Source organism: Capra hircus, chromosome 26, assembly GCF_001704415.2.
Source record: "Capra hircus breed San Clemente chromosome 26, ASM170441v1, whole genome shotgun sequence".
Taxonomy (NCBI): domain Eukaryota; kingdom Metazoa; phylum Chordata; class Mammalia; order Artiodactyla; family Bovidae; genus Capra; species Capra hircus.
The window spans coordinates 2692495-2711304 of NC_030833.1; positions in this window are offsets into that span (position 1 = coordinate 2692495).

An 18810-nucleotide genomic window follows, 5' to 3' on the forward strand; every position below is an offset into this window, starting at 1 on the left:
CTCCCCTCCCAGCCAGCTCTCCTTGTTTCCTAGGCCATCCACGTGGCCGTGTCCTCTGCCAGCAGCCGGCCTGCAGCACCCATGTTCAGAAGAGCCTGATCTGTAGGCGATCATGGTGTGCAGTCATGGGCAAGACGAGGCTGGACAGACAAGGCCAGAAGACAGGCTGCAGAAAGGAGATGAGCAAGCACCATCTGTAGGACGGATTACCCGCAGTCAGAGGGCGCTGCCAGGCTGCAGGACGGAAAGCATTTTCTGCCCCCAGCATTTTTGAAGCCACTAGACAGCAAACCCTAAATAAGCTCACAGATACAGGCTTCTTTATTACCAGCCAAATGTTACCGAGCGAACAGGCTCCCCCATCTTTGTGGGAAAGCATCGTTTTAAAAGGTGACGGGGAACCTCCCTGGTGGTCCAGTGGTGAAGTCTCCCCGCTTCCAAGGCAGTGGGTGTGGATTTGGTCCCTGGTTGGGGAACAAGGTTTCCACGTGCTGAAGGGTGCAGGCAACAAATGTTTAAAAATAAGTAAACCTTGTAAAAAATGTTATTTAAAAAAGTGGTGGGGCACCCCACCTCTGGACAAGCGGCCGTCATCCTCACGGCTCTGACACTAACTGCCTTCGGTCAGGAAGGGCTGGCTCTAAGGATGCAGGTAAGCGTCGGGGAGCCACTCTGTCCTGCCTGGATGTGAGGAGCTACGAGAGGCAGGAGGCAGACCCACTCTCCCGGCACCTCAATCTGTCAGCCCCACAGGAACCGAAACAGATTAGGCAACACGCAAAGCCTGCACCGATTCTGTGAAACTGGGTTTTGACACACGTGGGACAAGCATGAACTATGATTATACCTTTGAAGTGCTCCATCTCTGTGTTCTTGCCAAAAAGAGGAACACCCCAAGGCATTCTGTGTGTGTATTTAATACACTTGCACATAAGTTGATACCCATTCAATTTTCCACTCGTTCTTTAAACATGATCTGTCCTTGCTTTTTGTGCAGAGACAAAAATATCAATACATACCTTTTTATCATTTCATAGAATAAGTTTATATTGGTTTCTAAAGCTTGAAACAACGTACAAAACTCTCAGAAAATTCAGAAGCATGGCGAATGGTTATCACAGACATATTAGCATCACCTGAAATGTTTTGCCTCCTATTAAAATGTAGTTTAATCTTCAAATTTGTTTCTTACACATCTTCCAAAAATGTTACCATGGGACTTACCTGGCAGCCCAGAGGCTAACATTCCGCACTGCTGGTGCAGGGGGTGTGGGTTTGATTCCTGGTCTAGGAACTGAGATCCCACATGCCATGCAGCTCAGCCAAAAAAAAAAAAGGCACAAATTAGTCCATAGGTAAGTAGAAATGAAAGATGAATATAGAAGTAATTTATAACCCTATGACACAAAGATAACATGCTCACATTTCATTGTGTATCTTCACAAAACTTCTTCTGTGTGTGCGCACACATCTACAAGCCTGTCCTTGGTATGTTACCGTCACGCACGTCTTCTCAAGTCAGTGCGTGTTTAAGTTGTCATTCTACGGGTCAGCACAGGGACTTACTTCCCTGGTGGTTCTGGAGTTAGGATTTGGTGCTCTGACTGCCGTGGCCTGTCCCTGGTCAGGGAACTGAGATCCTGTAGGCCATGCATCGAGGCAAAAAAGGAAAAAAGTGTTGGGTTAGGACGCTGCACGGTGTTAATCCCACTGACTGGAAGCGCGGTGTGTTTCCCCACTTGCTCCCTGATGTGAGTTTATGTTCTTTTCATTCGTTTGTTCCTTTTTCCATCTACCTGTTACAAAAATTGCGGGATAAATAGTCTTACACATACAGTTTTATAAGGTCTTTCAATTATATTCGTAAGAAGATTCTGGAAGTTGTGCTGCTGGGTCAATGAGTCTACTCAGATTTTCTGCCATCTGGAAAGGTGGTCCCATGTCCCTTCCCATCCACCAACACCAAATAGAACCCACTCTTTTTATTGTTATTATTAACTTGGAACATCTTGAACACAGAGGAAAGTAGGCAGAACCAATAGTAAAAGACCCTGTAGCCTTTGACCTTCGGCAACAAAGGTCGCCGTGGCCAGTCCTGCCCACCTCCTCCGCCTCCCTGTGCCCTGGGAGCAGATTCTAGCCATAATGCTAGTTCCGCTATAATTATTTCCATCTGTCCTCCCAAAGAAGCGGCATAAAAAGCATAACCACAGTACAATAGTCAGCCCTCAAACAAAATTTACGATAATTCCTTATTTATGAAGTCTCTGGTCTTCGATCAAATCCCTCTGCCTCTTCAACTTCATAGATGATCGTTTTGATTTTGTTTGGTTTTTCACGACGTGTTTGAGTTGGGAGCATGCGGGGTCCCTGTCCCAGGCTGGCTGATCCGTCCTGGGTCTCCATCGAGGGTCTTCCTCCGCCTTTTCTCCTCTGCAGTGAATTTTCAAGACGCTAGTTCCTTCGTACAGTCCGTGTCAACGCAACAGACGGAATATAGAGGATCGTTGCTGTGCTGAATAGTAGGTCCTTGTTTATTTACTTTATGTATAGCAGTGTGTATATGTTAGCCCCAAACTCTTATCAATTTATCCTACCTCCCCCCCACCTTTCCTCTTTTTCTGCCGTAGACATACATTTGTTTTCTATATCTGTAAGTCTTTCTCACAGATACAGAAGTCCATTTGCGTCACTTTTTTTAGATTCCACGTAATAGGTGATGTCATTGGCTTCACTCTGTATCCTCTCTCGGTCCACACGTGTTGCTGCAAATGCTATTATTTCTTTTCCTTTTTTTTTTTTTTTTGGCCCAGCTCGCCTAGCTCTGCCCCTGTCGCCCGTGCTTTTGGTGGCATATCACACGCCTTATGGGGCTTCCCTGTGGCTCAGCTGGTAAGGAATCCACCTGCAATGTGGGAGACCTGGGTTTGATCCCTGGGTTGGGAAGATCCCCTGGAGAAGGGAAAGGCTACCCACTCCAGGATTCTGGCCTGGAGAATTCATGGACTGTACGGTCCACGGGGTCGCAAAGAGTCAGACGTGACTGAGCGGCTTTCACGTCACTGCATGCCACACCATGTCATTGCCAAGATCAACATCATGAAGCTTTTGCCCCATGTTTTCTTCTAGAAGTTTTACAGTTTTGGATCTTTAATCCATTTTGAGTTGATTTGTGTGTGGTATGAGTCCAGCTTTATTATTTGGTGTGAGGATATCCAGTTTTCCAGCACCATCTGTTAAAGAGACGGTCCTTTCCCCACTGTGTATTTTTAGCACCTGTGAAAAACATCACTTGACCTTTACGTGCATGGGTTTACTTCTGAGCTCTCTATTCTGCTACATATGTCTGCCCTAGTACCAGTACATTTTTTTTTGATTACATAGCTTTGTAATATATTTTGAAATCAGAAAGTGTGATGAAGAGATGCTTATGAAGAGATGCTTAACATCACTGATCACCACAGAGATGCGAAGCAGAACCTCACTGAGACAGCATTGAGCTCCTGCTGGGATGGAGCAATAGCTGCTGCTGCTGCTGCTGCTGCTGCTGCTGCTAAGTCACGTCAGTTGTGTCCGACTGTGCAACCCCATAGACAGCAGCCCACCAGGCTCCCCCATTCCTGGGATTCTCCAAGCAAGAACACTGGAATTGGTTGCCATTTCCTTCTCCAATGCATGAAAGTGAGAAGTGAAAGTGAAGTCGCTCAGTCGTGTCCAACTCTTTGCGACCCCACGGACTGCAGCCTACCGGGCTCCTCTGTCCCTGGGATTTTCCAGGCAAGAGTACTGGAGTGGGTGCAATAGATACTAAGTGTTCACAAAGACGTGGAGAAATTAGAAATGCGCACCGCTGATAAGAGTGCAAAATGGTGCAGCTGCTGTGGAAATAGTATGGAGGTTCACCCAAAAGTTAGAAATAGAGGGACTTCTCTGGCAGCCCAGTGATTGGGACTCTACACTTCCACTCCTGGAGTAAGAGTTTGATTCCTGGCTGGGGAACTAGGATCATGCATGCCACACAGTGTGGCCAAAAAAATAAATGTAAAATTTTTTTTAATTGATGCAAAAACAATCCGTGATGAACAAAAAAAATCAAAATTAAAAGAATTAAAAATAGAACCATCAGATGAATCAGCAATGCCAGTCCTGGGTATACAGCCAAAGGAATGGAGGTCAGGACCTTGAAATGAGAGCACCCCCTCATCACTGCAGCCCTGTTCACAACAGCGAGGCCTGGGAACTAGCTGCATGGCCGTGCACAGGTGCTCGCTCACTTAAGTCACATGTGACTCTTTCTGCGACCCCGTGGACTGCAGCCCTCCAGGCTCCTCTGTCCATGAGATTCCCCAGGCAAGAATACTGGAGTGGCTTGCCATTCTCTCCTCCAGAAGATCTTCCAGACCCAAGAATCAAACCCACGTCTCCCGAGGCTCCTGCATTGCAGGCGGCTTCTTTACCACCTAAGCCTCCGGGGAAGCCCAGTTAAATGGCCATCAGCTGATAAACAGATAAAGAGAATGTCGGACATGCACACAGTGGGATATTACTCAGCCTTAAAAAAGAAGGAAACCCTGCGTTGTGTGACCACATGGATGACCCTAAGGGAAATTCACCAGTCACAGAATGAATGTTGCCTGATCCCACTGATACAAGGAAACGAGACCAAGCTCATAGCAGCCAGGAACAGAATGGTGGGTGCCGGGCTGGGGGAGGGACGCAGGGCGGTGGGTGCCGGGCGGGTAGAGTTTCAGATGCGTGAGGTGGCCGAGCCCCGGGGCTCTGCTGCACGACAGAGTGTCTGTGTCCACCACGCTGTGTGTGTTGCACACAAAACGCCCTGGAGAGGCTGGATCCCGTGTTAAGTGTTCTCACCACAATAAAATTAGAAAGAGTGTGGGGCCCTTGGGGGGAGGCTGCCCTCGCTGTTGGTCTTTGCTCTGAGCCCTGGTGCTGCCCTTGCCCACAGGGCCTTGCATTCCGTGGTGGCCGCCGAAGGCCCCCTCCACCCTCTCCGCGTGGTCAGTGGCTTCTCCTCGACCGGAGCAGGAGGGGACTTTCCACAAAGCCTCTTTGTCCCCCCAGATGGTTCCACTTAGGCTGTGGTTTCCCTGGCATCCGGGGTAATTGAAAGAGGCGCTCACGACCCCTGGTCCACAAGTCCAGGCTCCAGAGCCACCTGGCTGGCCGTTGTGCCGGCCCAGCCAGCAGAGAGTCCCACGGCCAGCAAGCTGGGCCTCCGACCTCACATTCAACAGCAGAACCTGAACAGATGCACATATCCCAGTGAGGGCCATCACGGTCTGAACCCTGCTCTGGGAAAGGCCAGAGGCTCCCCCTGGAAGACCTGAGTGTGTCCCCAAGACCACGTGAACAATAGTGACAGGCCCAGCACTTCCCAGAGGCCCCGAGGCCACTGAGCCTCATTTACATCCTCTCAAGCTCTGCCTGTCTTAAGAAACTTGGGTCTTAACAAAAAAGATGTATTGAGACAATTCGTATAAATGTGTAAGAGGTCCAGGGTGCCGTCCACGTGGCCCTCAGACTCGGTGTTTCTTGGATTGCTTATGTGAAGCAAGTTCACAAGGCTCTGTCGTCTTTGAGGCAGGAGCCACCACGTGGGTTCTCCATTCCTTTTACAAACCGTGTGTGTTGGCGTCTTGCTGTGACGACACCGAGTTTTCTCCTCCACCTTGCCTGCATGTTGTGGCTCCTTGTTGTTGACCCCATGGACGCCAGGTTTCCCTGTCCACTGTCTCCCAGAGTTTGCTCAGACTCATGCCCGTTGAGTGGGTGATGCTATCTAACCATCTCACCCCCTGCCGCCCCCTCTCCTTTGGCCTTTGTGACTCAGTGACGTTTATAAGTTATGGATGAGGCCAGGTCACGGTGCCTTTGCCCCCCGCCCCATCCAGTCCCAGGGCGCCTGTTCACCTCTATCTACCGGTCCCCTCGCAGAGCCCTGAGGGAGGCTAGCCTTGGAGGGCAGGGGTGGGGTTTGCTTGGGCCAAGTGGAGGCAAGGATGGTGTGGGCAGGGCTCCCAGCCCCAGGCCGCTTCAGTGAGTATCCGCAAGGTCACCTGACACCAATTTCTTTTAAAAAAAATTATTAATTTACTCTTGGCTGTGCTGGGTCTTCGCTGCCAGGCAGGCTTTTCTCTAGTTGCAGCGAGCGGGGGCTCCTCGTCCCGGTGCAGAGCTCGGAGCACAGGCTGCGGGTTCTCGGGCTGTGGCTCCCGGACCCCAGAGCGCAGCCTCGAAGGCGGCGGCTCACAGGCTGAGCGGCTCCAAGGGATCTTCGCGGATCAGAGCTTGATCCCTCATTGTCCTGCATTGGCAGGTGGTTCTTTACCACTGATCCGGCCGGGGAGCCCTGGGAACTGATTTCTAATGAGCTTCTGAAAGTCAGGAGCCCAGGCCGGCCGTGTGTTCGGCTAGCGTGGGCTGGGGGCTTGCTGGGAGGGGCCCACCGAGGCCGGTCCAGCTCCTGGTTCTATTTCCACAGCTCCGACCTCCCGGCTGAGCCCACCACTTGCTTCCCGTCCCCAGACCCTCCCTGCCTCTGTCCGGGGTGACCCTGGCCTGCTGAGAAAAGCCGCGCGTGCGCACTGCGGAGGCCAGAAGCAGAGCACACGGGGACCAGGGCCAGGTGGTTGGAGGCGGAAGTCCAGGCCGTGCCAGGGAACCGGACGCCTGCTCCTCACTGCCCCGAGGGCTGGGATCAAACAGGCGAGGAGAGCACAGGCCCAGGCTGGGCCTCCTCCCCACCCCGGCTGCCCCCAGGGACTCAGCTGGGACCGTGATGAGGGTGGAGCCCCAGTTCCAGGGCGTACAGCCGGGGGCCTCTGTGTCAGTAACACAGTCCTGTAACAGCGCGTGTCCCAGCTCCCTGTGTCACGTGTGAGCTCTCTCCACGACGCATGGGCTGTGTATGTCCATGAGAAAATCCCGTGGACTTCAGGGACCTGTGTGACTAGGTGGATCCCAGTGGTCCTCAGAGCCTGAAGCTGACTGAGCTCCCTGCAAGCCTTAGCCTCGCCGGACCCCCGCACCTGGAGCAACAGCCAAACCCTCTCACCCTGCACCTCGATTCGGGGGCCCGGAGAGCTGTCCCGGGGCCACAGCCGGAGGAAATGCAAGAGGCTGCGGTGGCCCCAGCAGCGGGCACAGCAGACTGAGCCCGTCCAGCCAGGGCAGTGACGGGGTGGGGGTGCAGGGGTGCTGGACTTGGGCGGGGCCGGGGGAAGAGGCTGCCTGCCCCCAGTCAACCTGCCAGCCTGCCCAGTGGGTGGGGTGCCCAGATAGGCAGGCTGCCCCCTCAGTCTTGGTGAGCTCCGAGATGAAGGCAGACAACAAACCGGGCCCCAGAGCGGAGGAGCCGGGACGGGGCGCCAGGCCACTGACGCGAGCGGGAACTTTTCCCCTGGGCTTCTAGGGCACAGAGGTGGTCTGCTGTGTGCCCTGAGGGTCTGAAGAGGCGAAGCACGCCCGTTCTTCAGAAGAACTGCGTCATTTTCCTGGGGCTAATTCCGAAGAAACGCCTCCAGTGGATGTTTATGTAACTGACGTTGACGGGAGGTGGGGAACATCCCCACCTGGGGCACCAGCGCCTGTGTGCTCAGGCGCTAAGTCGTGTCCGACTCTTTTGTGACCCCGTGGACTATGGCCCACCAGGCTTCTCTGTAGCCCACCAGATCCTCTTCCAGGGGATCTTCCTGACGCAGGGATTGAACCCACGCCTCCTGTGTCTCCAGCATTGGCAGGCAGGTTCTTGACCGCTGCATCACCTGGGGCACCAGAGGGCTGTGTTAGATGCACACACACGGAAGCGTGGCCAGGGTGCCGCCAGTCTCAGCAACCGGAGTTAGAGGAAGTGGGCGGGGCGCTCCCCTCCCCGCGTCCCCTCAGCTTCCTGGGGTCTGCTTTGCAATGCAGCTGGAGCCTGGAAGCCTGGAAGGCTGTGTCTGGGTTACTTATAAACGGGAGATCCAGGCAGTTTACAGAGCTGTGGGCACTGCCCAGGGTTGAGGCAGCCCCTGGGAAGCATAGGGCTGCTGGGGGCCCTGGTCTCCCCCGTTTTCCTGGCTGTGTCCCCACCAGGCACGCAGCCTTGAGAAGAGTCTCCAGGGTCCTGTGGGGACACTCAGGAGGAGAGAGAAAGAGCAGGCTACCTTTATTACCCCAGCGGTGGTAAGATCCTGTTCCCTGATGGACGCTAGAGCCGCACGACAATGCACGCACCAGCTTTGTCCCCACTTTACAGGTGAGAAGGTCAAGTCCAGAGAGGCTGCAGAGTGCATATGTGGGTCACCTGAGGTCACGCAGTAGGTCAGTGGCTGCTCTTGGAGTCCAGGCGCGTATCAGCAGGTGTGCAGGTCACCCACAAGGTGGCGATGAGACAAGCAGGGTGGCCCTTGTGGGTGGAAGACCCACCTGGATAAGACCGTGTGCCTTTCTTGCAGTTGCAGAGTTTTATTGCCTGTCGTTCAGAACACAAGTGTGTGCGCACGTGCACACACACACACACACACCCCTGAGATGCGATTCACACTGCCCACCGCCCCGCCCTGGAAAGGTAAGGGGCCTCCCCGTGGGAGACCTAACTGGCCTCTCCCCGGAGACCCGAGGCCCCACGCGGTGTGGAGGGGACGGACTGAACGACCTTCTCGTCCTCTAACGCTCACGCCGCGTTGGAGCAGGTGGAGCTGCCAGCGGCCTGGATGCTCGGGAAACACGCCCAGCGCGTGGCAGGGGCGGCTGGCAGCCGGCACCGTCCATGACTTATAGGAGGATGGAAGCTTTACATATTTAAAAGGAGCATGGCCGGCTTCCTATCTGAAGTATGTTTCCCCGGAGAGACCACCACCATTTGATCTATTTTTGATTAAAATGTAAAAATTAAAAATTAAATCAAATGGTAGTATAAGTCCTTGGGGAAAACACACTTCAGTTATGAAGTATTCCCTACAGTAACCTTGAGACTCTTACGGCAGCATTGTCTCATCTGTAGGTGGTCTTTTTATGTCACACGTAATTAAAATAAATTGCGGGGAGCTCCACCGAACGCCTGCCTTCAGATGTATGGCCTGCAGGCTGGGCCCCTTGGGCTAGTCTTGGTGGGGGAGGCACCAGCTGAGGGGCCTGGCAAGGTTGCCCAGCCAGCCTGGGACCCAAGGGCGCCCACTGCAGCCCCTTCCCTGCCGAACCCCCTCGAGCAGTCTCATCCCACCCCCGTCGGATGAAGGATCGCGTCCTTCCCACTCAAAGAGCCGCAGCGCAATTCCTGTACTATCACCAGATAACGGATGCCGCCCCAGAAACCAAAACAGGTGCAGTTGGGTTTCCTAGGAAAATGTGCTTTGCAGAATCTAATCTGCAACTGATTTGTATCAAACCACTTTATCAGTCTGCCTGGGAATAGGGGAGCGCATCTGATAGGGTTAGCGGACGGTCGCCTCACACACGAGACACACCGGTGTTTGCATCCGTGACCCCCGCCTCTCTTGGACAGATCTTTCTGAGTCGTGACTTCAGCTCCATCGTGTGGGTGTGGCTGGGCACACTGGAGCCGCCTCCCCACACTTCCTTGTCTGCATTCATTTTTTTGAAGCCTCTGCTTCAGATGAAGATTCCCCAAAAGAGAAACGTTTCTGGAATGAAGGTCTTCACGCAGCTCCCATCGGCGCTGTGCAGTGGATTCTAAGCGAACGATGCCGGCTCGGGGCGGGCGGGGTGCTGCGGACATGCCAAGTCCAGTGTTGGAGCGCCTGAGGGCTGTGGCTGGCCCTGTCGTCAGCACACCGGGGTGGGGGGGCGTGCTGTTTTAATTACCGACTAGTGCCAGACATCTGACACACTTGAGCCCCCCTTCTGCTCTCAAACGTGCTGGCGGCACGGCCTGGCCCACGGGAAGCAGTTCCGGCTGTCATGGTTTGGGAAGGCCGTCTCCTGAGGAACGTGGGCTGAGCCTTACAAGTAGGAAGGGGCATGCCTTTAGTGCAAGTTCAAGGCAAGATGCCTCCCTCATGGCCTGTCCTGCAGAGGAGGCCATCAGAGCCCCCAGGGGCCAGGCCTGGGCTGACAGAGCTGGCCCCTGCCCTCCAGGAAAGCCAAAGCTTCTGAATGGGGTCCGACACTTTTTCCAGGGAGTGGGCTTTGTTCACCCAGACAGGCCCCCTGCCCTGCCCACGGTCTAATGACCCCTGGAGCCCATGGAGAAGAGGCGGCAGAGGATGCTAGTTTGGGGGTCTGGCCGGCAGGCCTGACCAGCCCTCTGCGGGGCGGGCGCTGGGACACGGCATGTCCCGCTGAGCCTCGGCCAGTGACAGGAGGAAGGCACTTACCAATTTACAGACTCTTCTAAGAATGTACGTTCAATCCCACTGGTGGATTTTGCGTTTTCTAGTGTATTTCCTCAGTCAGTTGCCTTGGTTCCTTCCAAACTGCCCTACCTGGCTGACGACTGCAGAATGGCCTTGGCATCTTTCTGCTGACTCCGAGCACTTTCTCTGATTTAACCCCGCCACTAGTCCAGCCCTGACATCCGAGGCAATGGCCTCCCTCATGCTGGGCCAGCTCCGTCTGATCTTTCCCCCCTACCCGATGCCCACTGATGCCTCCGCTTAGGGCTTGTGTATGAGTGTGCCTATGTACACACATGAGTGTGTGTGCACATGTGTGTAGACTTAAAATTATACACAAAGCTCCTGCGACTTTCATTTCCATTTAACACTATGTCCTGGATGTCCCTTCAGTGAACATAGCTCATCAGCACAGATCTGGCTCGTTATTTTAAGACCCACATATGTTACGTCAATTATATGAGCAATAATTCACGTTGCTGGTGTCCTGTTGATAGACACTTGGGTTTTTGCTATAGCTATGTCTTCTAAGTTTAAAAATTAAAGTCAGATCTATTAGATACTTTACTATCAAGTTGGCAAGAAGTTTTAAAAAGCAAAACACTCGGTGCTGGTGAAGATGTTGGAAAACAGGCATTCAGTCCCTGTTGACAGCACAGAAGAGTTGCATTCATTTTGGAAGACAAATTGGCAAAATCTTTTAATGTGCAAAATGCCCCTACTCTTGGCTCAATTTGTCACCCTCCTAAAAAATTGATTCTGTGCGCAGGTTTATGCCCAAAGCTGCATTGTGAGCCTTTGGAAGGGACCACTGTCTTCTTTCCCTTCTGGGGTCAAATATCCTACGTGGGGACAATGACACCTGTCAAGGCCCCTGGAGGTTTCAGTTTGTGAAGCCTCCTCCCCTCGAAATGTCCTGTCTCTGTCTCAAACACAGCATCTTCCTGGCAGGATGTCAGCCTGGAAGCCTGTCTCCTTCCAAGTGGAACAGATTTTCCCAACTCTGCCATTTGGTGGCAGGAAGGGATGCGAGCACGTAGGAGGGCACAGCACCCCCCACCCACCCCAGGAGGCCCCATGGAGGTCTGACCAAGACCCAAGTATCCCTTTGCATGTCAGCCCATGCCCAGGAATGGTGCTCTGGACCAGGAGACCATGCAGTGAGCCCCAGTCCCCCACAGCCCTCAGAGCCCCCTCTCTGCGGGTCTCCAGCTCACTCCCGTGGTCTTTTCTCCTTCTGTTCTTTTGAAGAAGGCCCATTACCATGGGATGCAGGCGGCGTGGGCCAGGCCAAGGGAGAATCACCGAGGAATCCATTGCTGTCATTTCTAGTAAGGAGAATTTGATGCTGGTACAGAATTTGAAGTCCATGAACCAAATGACCCGCTGCCTGAGATGTTTTGCAAAAGCAGCCTTGTCATGACCTTCACCTTGGAGAAACCCCAGTGTTCACATGTGCCTTGCACTGCAGAGACCAGCAGATGCTGCCACACAGTCATAAAGGCTCCTTGAGGACTGCCGGCACAGGCTGGCTGGCAGGGGCGGCCCTTTAGCTCCAAAGGGACTAGGGGCTGAAGGTGCAGGGACCCGGGCCTTGTATGCTGCTGGATATTAGAATTCCCTAAAAAAGGAGGCACCCAGGCTCAGGCTGCTCGTGCCTTTATCTGTATGTCCACTCTCACCCTCACCCCATGAAGAGGGAGAGAGGCAGAGGAGGAGGCCATCCTGGGCACCCTGACTGGCTGGGTGGTCAAGAGACTGGAGCTTCCAGGCTGTCTCCCACTGACCGTGGACTGCTTCCGCAGGCTGGCTGGTGTCTGTCCCAAGCGCTGTACCCTCAAGGCTATGTGGCTCGCTGCGTTTCTGAATGAATCGCACTCATGGCGCTCTGGGGATGGCAAACTGGTGGTAGCCCACTGTCTTCCTTAAAGGCATCCAGAGTGCACTGGGGAAGGCCGTGGACCCAGACACAACAGTGTGTGAAAAGCCAAGAGGTCTCCTTGAGGTAAAAGGCCTCCTTATTGTCCGAGGTGTCTGGATGAGGAAACAGGCCCAGGTCGTGAGCTGACTTCCAGGGTCACCCAGACGGGCAGATGGGACACAGCAGCACTGAGCTGGGTTCTGGCTGCCAGGGCAGCCAACTGCCCTGATCTGTCTTCAACCGAGGGTTTCCTGGGACCCGTGACTCTCAGAGTTTACAGGGATGTTCCAGGCAAACCGGCCCCAGCTGGTCACCAGGCAGCAGTTCCCAAGCTCCTCCCCAGGTGCTGCCTGCCGCCAGGACTGTCCCCACGCCCCCCTCCCTGAGCTCAGAGGCCCCCAGTGGATCACTTCTTTCTGGGCTCCCACCTCTGCGTCCTCCCTTTGTCAAAGCCTGGCATGGAAGGACACACACAGTCAGTGTGCTCTGAGCCACACTGGACTGCTGAGGCAGGGCTAGTAGACAGTAATCAGGGGCCGCCCAGGCCAAATTCACGAACTGGGCTGTCCAGGGCTAAGGCAGGGACCCAACTTTGTTCAGCCCGGCGGGAGTGGGAAGGGTGCCCTCCAGGACACTCCCTCGCCCTCCCCACTTGCCCTATGGGCCTTGGTATCCTATCATTTACACTGAGCAAACAAAAAAGCTGAAAGTGTTGGTCGCTCAGTCGTGTCCCACTCTTTCTGACCTCAAGCACTGTAGCCCGCCAGGCTCCTCTGTCCATGGGATTCCCCAGGTAAGAATACTGGAGTGGGTAGCCAACCCCTTCTCCAGGAGACCTTCCCAGCCTGGGGACTGAACCTGCGTCTCCCACATTGCAGGCAGATTCTTTATCATCTGAGCCATGGGAAAGCCTGGAAAGCCCCGAAATGAGCACACTAGCTAACAAAACAACCCACACAGATCGTGTCCCTCCCAGGCTTCCTGCCTGTGGCCAGAGGCAAAGTCTGGAGGGAAAGTCACTGCAAGCTAAGATGGACCTTGGCAGCGGCCATAGGGACCCTGCTGGTTGGGCTGACACCTGGGCAGGAGCTGGGGCCAGGGGCCAGGTGGTCCTGATGCCACCAGACATGAAGGAGTGGCCGGGACAGGACTCACAGGCCAGCGGGCTTTTCCAGACCTGCCTTCTTCTCTAGTGAGCAAGTTTCTCTTCCGATGAACAACATGCGACTGAAGATTTGTTTCTCAAAAACAAATGAGAAGGTCTGAACCAGAAACTTCAATCTGGACCCCCTCCAGGCCCCCCAGCCCCCACTGGTCCGGACACCTTAGGACCCGGTCCTTCCTCTTCACCTGGACCCAGCAGAGTTGGCACCCATGTTTCTCTCTGTCATGAAAGAATTAAAGACAGCATCTTGGGTTGGAAGCAATTGTGGAGGGTGGAAGTTTCTGGCCTGGCAAATAAATTGGATTTAAGTATATTACAGTCCTAATCTTTTTCTGCCTCTCTCCAGACGGTCTCTGTACATGGAAAAATGAGAATGTATTCGCAGACAAAGCGTGACCTGAGGGAGAAGCCTGCCGGAATCTGGATTTTCAATAACATAAGACAATAAAGCTTAGACTTCTAACCTGCTGCAATATGGTCCAAGTATAAAGAGCTTAGCTGCTAATAAAAGGGAAGGGGCTCCCCCTCATATCTGCAGATCCAGACCCCCCAGAAGGACACTTCATAAAGATCATGACGGGTTAGCCGGGATCATGCAGACACGGGCCCCTTGTTGACCGATTGTCTGACAGTTGTCACCTACGGGTCTGATATTAATAAGTCCTGTGTTGATTTCCTTCGGGTATTTTTGTCCCTTTAATTGCACATCCTCCTGTTGTGACCTACACTGGGCAACACGCTGGGCTACAGTTACCTGGTGGCAAGACACACGTGTACGTGGGGTGGCCCCTCCTCAGCGAGAGGTGACTTGGCAGCGGGCAGACTGTGGGGAGGCCAGGCTTTGGGGACACAGGATGAAGCCGACCGCCTCCTCCCAGAAGGTCAAGCACTCTGACTCCTTTTCCAGAAAATGGGAGCTGCTGAAATTCAGGATTTTAAGCGATCCATCTCTGATTTTGTTTATCAGATATTTTACCAGGGGATGAATGGGTTGTCAAGCTGGTCCCTAGACAGTGTAACTGAGGCAAATTGCATAAATATGCTGCATCAATATGGTTGCATGAATCAAGCCTGGTTGAAAGTGTTCTTTGACATTAAAATGAGCCAGCAGCATGGCTGCAGAGAACTGTAACAGCCAGCAGACTTTCTGCCTGTCCATCCTCTCCCGCCCATCTACCCGGACTCTCTGGAGGCTCAGGGCTGGCCCGTGCTCTTCAGTATTGTCTGCGCGTTAAAAGCTCTCCAATGGCTCAGATGCTAAAGAATCTGCCTGCAATGCAGGAGACCCAGGTTTGATCCCTGGGTGGGGAAGATCCCCTGGAGAAGGAAACGACATTGAAGCCAAGTTTTCCAAAACATTCCAGTTCTTTTCATTCCAGGTGTTGCTTCTTCCTTCCACCTGCAACTCAGAAGAGCCAACCCCTTCCATGGATGGCAGAGCTCTCAGAGTTTTCATTTCCGTGGCTGTTCCCGGGAGTGAGCTGTTTAGCTATCTTGAAGCCGGGCCATGCTCTGGCGACTCAGACACTAGTGATTCACACCCACATGGAGCCACAGCTACTTCTCTGTCTTGTCATCAAATATGGACCACTGAGACGTGGGTGGAGATAGCTGCTGATGAGCAAGGAGCCCTCCTCTCAGGGGAGGTGCCAGGCGGGACTTTTAAACAGGCTCCAGCCCTGGTTCTGAGAGCTTCAGAGAGAGCTGCCTGCCTCTGAGTCAGGCTCCTGGGGCTCCCAGGAAGCAGTGCTGAGCTACAGACAGAGCCCGCAGAGCCATCTGGACCCCTCTGTCCTGCATGGAAACTGTCCCACTTGGTACTTTTGGATCTGTGATGGGAGGTTATAAGATCAGGTGGTATTCGTGACGTACTGGGCTTGGAGGACCAGAGCCCAACACCTAAACTGGGCTCCTGGTCAGACAGGCTGGCGTGGGAAGCGGGCACCGGACGTGCCACTCATCAGCGCCATGGCTGCATCTCCCAGAGCCTGCTTCCCTACCAGGCTACGGGGGCAGCATGGGAGCACTGAGTGGGTCAGCTGAATTAACTACAGTCTAAGGAGAGGGTGGTCCTTAGCCTTGGAAGGGCGGTGTAACAGGATGAATTCCTTCCTTCTCAAAATTTATACACTGAAGTCCTAACTACCAGTAATTCAGAATGAGACTCTATTTGGAGAAAGAGTCTTTAAAAGTATCTTGGATTAAATGAGGTTTATTAGGGTGGGTCCCCATCCAATGCAACCATTGTCTTTATAAGAAGAGATTAGGACACAGACATACACGGAGGGAAAAGACACACACAGGGAGAAGATGGCCATCCATTGGGCTGGCCGAAAAAACCTTTTAGATTTTTCTGTTAGGTGTTACAGAAAAACCCAAATCAATCAACTTTTTTGGCTAACCCAATACATGCCAAGGAAGAGAGACCTCAGAAAAACACAAACCTGTTGACACCTTACTTTTGGACTTTGAGCCTCTAGAACCGTGAGAACATAATCTTCTGTTGTTTAAGCCACAAAGTGCTGGCACCCTGAGCAGACTAATAAAGGCAGGTTTGCCCACAGCTGGCTCTGCCCTCAGCCTAGAAAGCTGGCATTTTATTCCTTAATCTCTCCTGAAGGTGTTTCTACCCATCATTAAGTTACCTGCTCAGAGGCCTCCCAGCTTTGTGACAGGTGTACAAAACACCTCTGCTTTAGAAACAAGCATACAGGTATAGCCAAGTAAACTCCTATTGGACCTAACCCTCTTGCACATAAAAACTAAAAACTCTGCAAAATAAGAAAAAACTCTACCCAAATCTCTGACTGATCCCTGACCCACACAGGGTTGTAGGCAGACTCAAGGCAGTTTAGCTAAAATAAAAGATCTGCACTGTGATTTGAGCTGATGCTAAAGACACAAAGTTTGCAGTTTGAATCCAATCATGTTAATTGTCTACCCAAACAATCAAAAAAGTCAACATTCTCTGGAGAATTAGAATAGACTCCAGGATTTCTGCAACATAACAGTCCCAACACATGGCATTCAGGATACAATCTAAAATCACTTGAGATATGAAAAAAAAAAAAAAACACACCCACAGGAAAATGTGACCCAGTCTCAAGATAAAGTCAATCAACTGAGAATAATCCTGAGATGATCCGAAGATGTTGGATTTAGGAGATGACTCTTAAGAAGATATCACAGCTATACTCAATTAAGTAAAGAAAAATATGCTGTCAGTGAAAGACGAGATAAGAAATCTCAACTAAGGAATAGAAATGTAAAAATAAGAACCACAAGAAATTCTAGAAATGAAAAAATACAGTATTTGAAATAAAAAATGGAGGAGATTAGCTTATTTCCAGAATGGAGATAACAGACTAAAGAGTCAGTGAGCTTCACTATAGGTGAGTATCAGCGATCTAATCTGAAGAAGAGAGAAAACAGATTGAAGATAATGAAGGAATTATTACTGGAAACCTCTAGGACAAAAGCATAGTGTGTAACACATGAAATTTGAGCCCCAAGGGGAGAGAAAACATTAGGAGAAAACATTAAAAGTTACAGTGGCCAAGAAATTTCCTAAATTGGGTGAAAGACATAAATTTGAGTTTCAAAAAGCTCATTGAACCCCAAACAGGATAAACAGAAATAAAATCATGTCTAAACTGAAAAATCAAAAGAAAGAGCAGGTCTCTGAAGCAGCCAAAGGAAAACTATACACAGATACCGTCTGAGCCCCTAGGGAAGACCGAACTGCCCGCATTGTATATGTGTGTGTACATATACTATGGGATTTGTTTGTACGTATACTATGGCGGGCTGCCGTCTATGGGGTCGCACAGAGTCGGGCACGACTGAAGCGACTTAGCAGCAGCAGCCGCAGCCTACTTCGGGAAAATAGGATTTGAGTGACTGCAGACTTCCCACTGGAAACTATGGAAGCCAGAAGGCAGTGGAACAACGTGTCTGCTGCTGACAGACACACCCATTAACCTAGAGTCAGGGACAGCGTCCCTTCACAAGGGAAAGCATTCTCGGATTAAAGAACACTTGGAGAATTTGTTGCTCCTTATGAGAAATACTAAAAGAAGTTCTTTAAGGGAAATGATGCCAGTTAGGAATTTGGATTTTAGGGCAGTAACGAAGAATGTCAAAACTGGGAAATACGTGGGTAAATGTAAATGAATTTTGAAATCTTCATTTCTTTAAAATATGTGAAAGCAAAGAATCGCTTTGCTCTGTTTAACATTGTCTTCTGCAGTTTATTATGTATATGGATGTAATGCGCACGACAACCATAGATTAAAGGTATGCGGTACATACGGACCGAGAAAGTTATGGGGTCTCTACATTTTACGTAGGCTGGCACAGTATTAACTCTACCTAGACTGAAAGTCAAGGAGGTATTGTGTATATTTCGATCCCTAAGCAACGACTAATAGTCTAAGGTACAGTGTTAGTTGCTCAGTCCTGTCTGACTCTTTGTGACCCCATGGACTGTAGCCTGCCAGGCTCCTCTGTCCGTGGGATTCTCCAGGCAAGAATACTGAAGTGGGCTGCCATTTCCGTCTCCAGGGGATCTTCCTGACCCAGGGATAAAATCTGCCTGCATTGCAGGCAGAGTCTTTAACTATCTGAGCCACCAGGGTAAGGTACGGAGATACAGGTAAAACACAGATAATTGAAATTGATTTTTTAAAAAAATATTCAAGTAATCCAGAAGGCAGAAAATGAGGAACAGAGGCGCACAAAACAAAGACAACAAAGAGAAAATAAATAATAAACCAGCAGGCTTAAATCCAACCATGTCAAAAATCACGTTAAATTTTAGTGAACTAATCATGCCAACTAAAAGCCAGATGTCAGAATGGACTTTTCAAAGCAAGACCCGACACCTCATACTCACTAGGGTGCTACAGTCAAAAACCCAGAAAGGGACAGGTTGCAATGATGTGAAGAAGTTAGAATCCTTGTGCACCGTTCGGGGGCAGCTGTCTACAATGTAAAACACTGTGGTGACTACTCAAAACTTAAAAATAGAGTTACTGTATGATCCAGCAATTCCACTTCTGCATATATACCAAAAAGAATGGAAGTCAAGGACATGGACAGATACTTGCACTATATTCGTAGCAGCATTATTCACCGTAGCCAAACGAGGGTAGCAGCCCATCTGCCAATCAATGGAGGAAAGGAGAAACAAGACATGGTGCGTTTTACATGTACACGGTACATTACACGGTACATTACACGTAGGGAAACACTGCCACCGCTGCTGCTGCTGAGTCGCTTCAGTCGTGTCCGACTCTGTGCGACCCCGTAGACGGCAGCCCACCAAGCTCCGCCGTCCCTGGGATTCTCCAGGCAAGAACATTGGA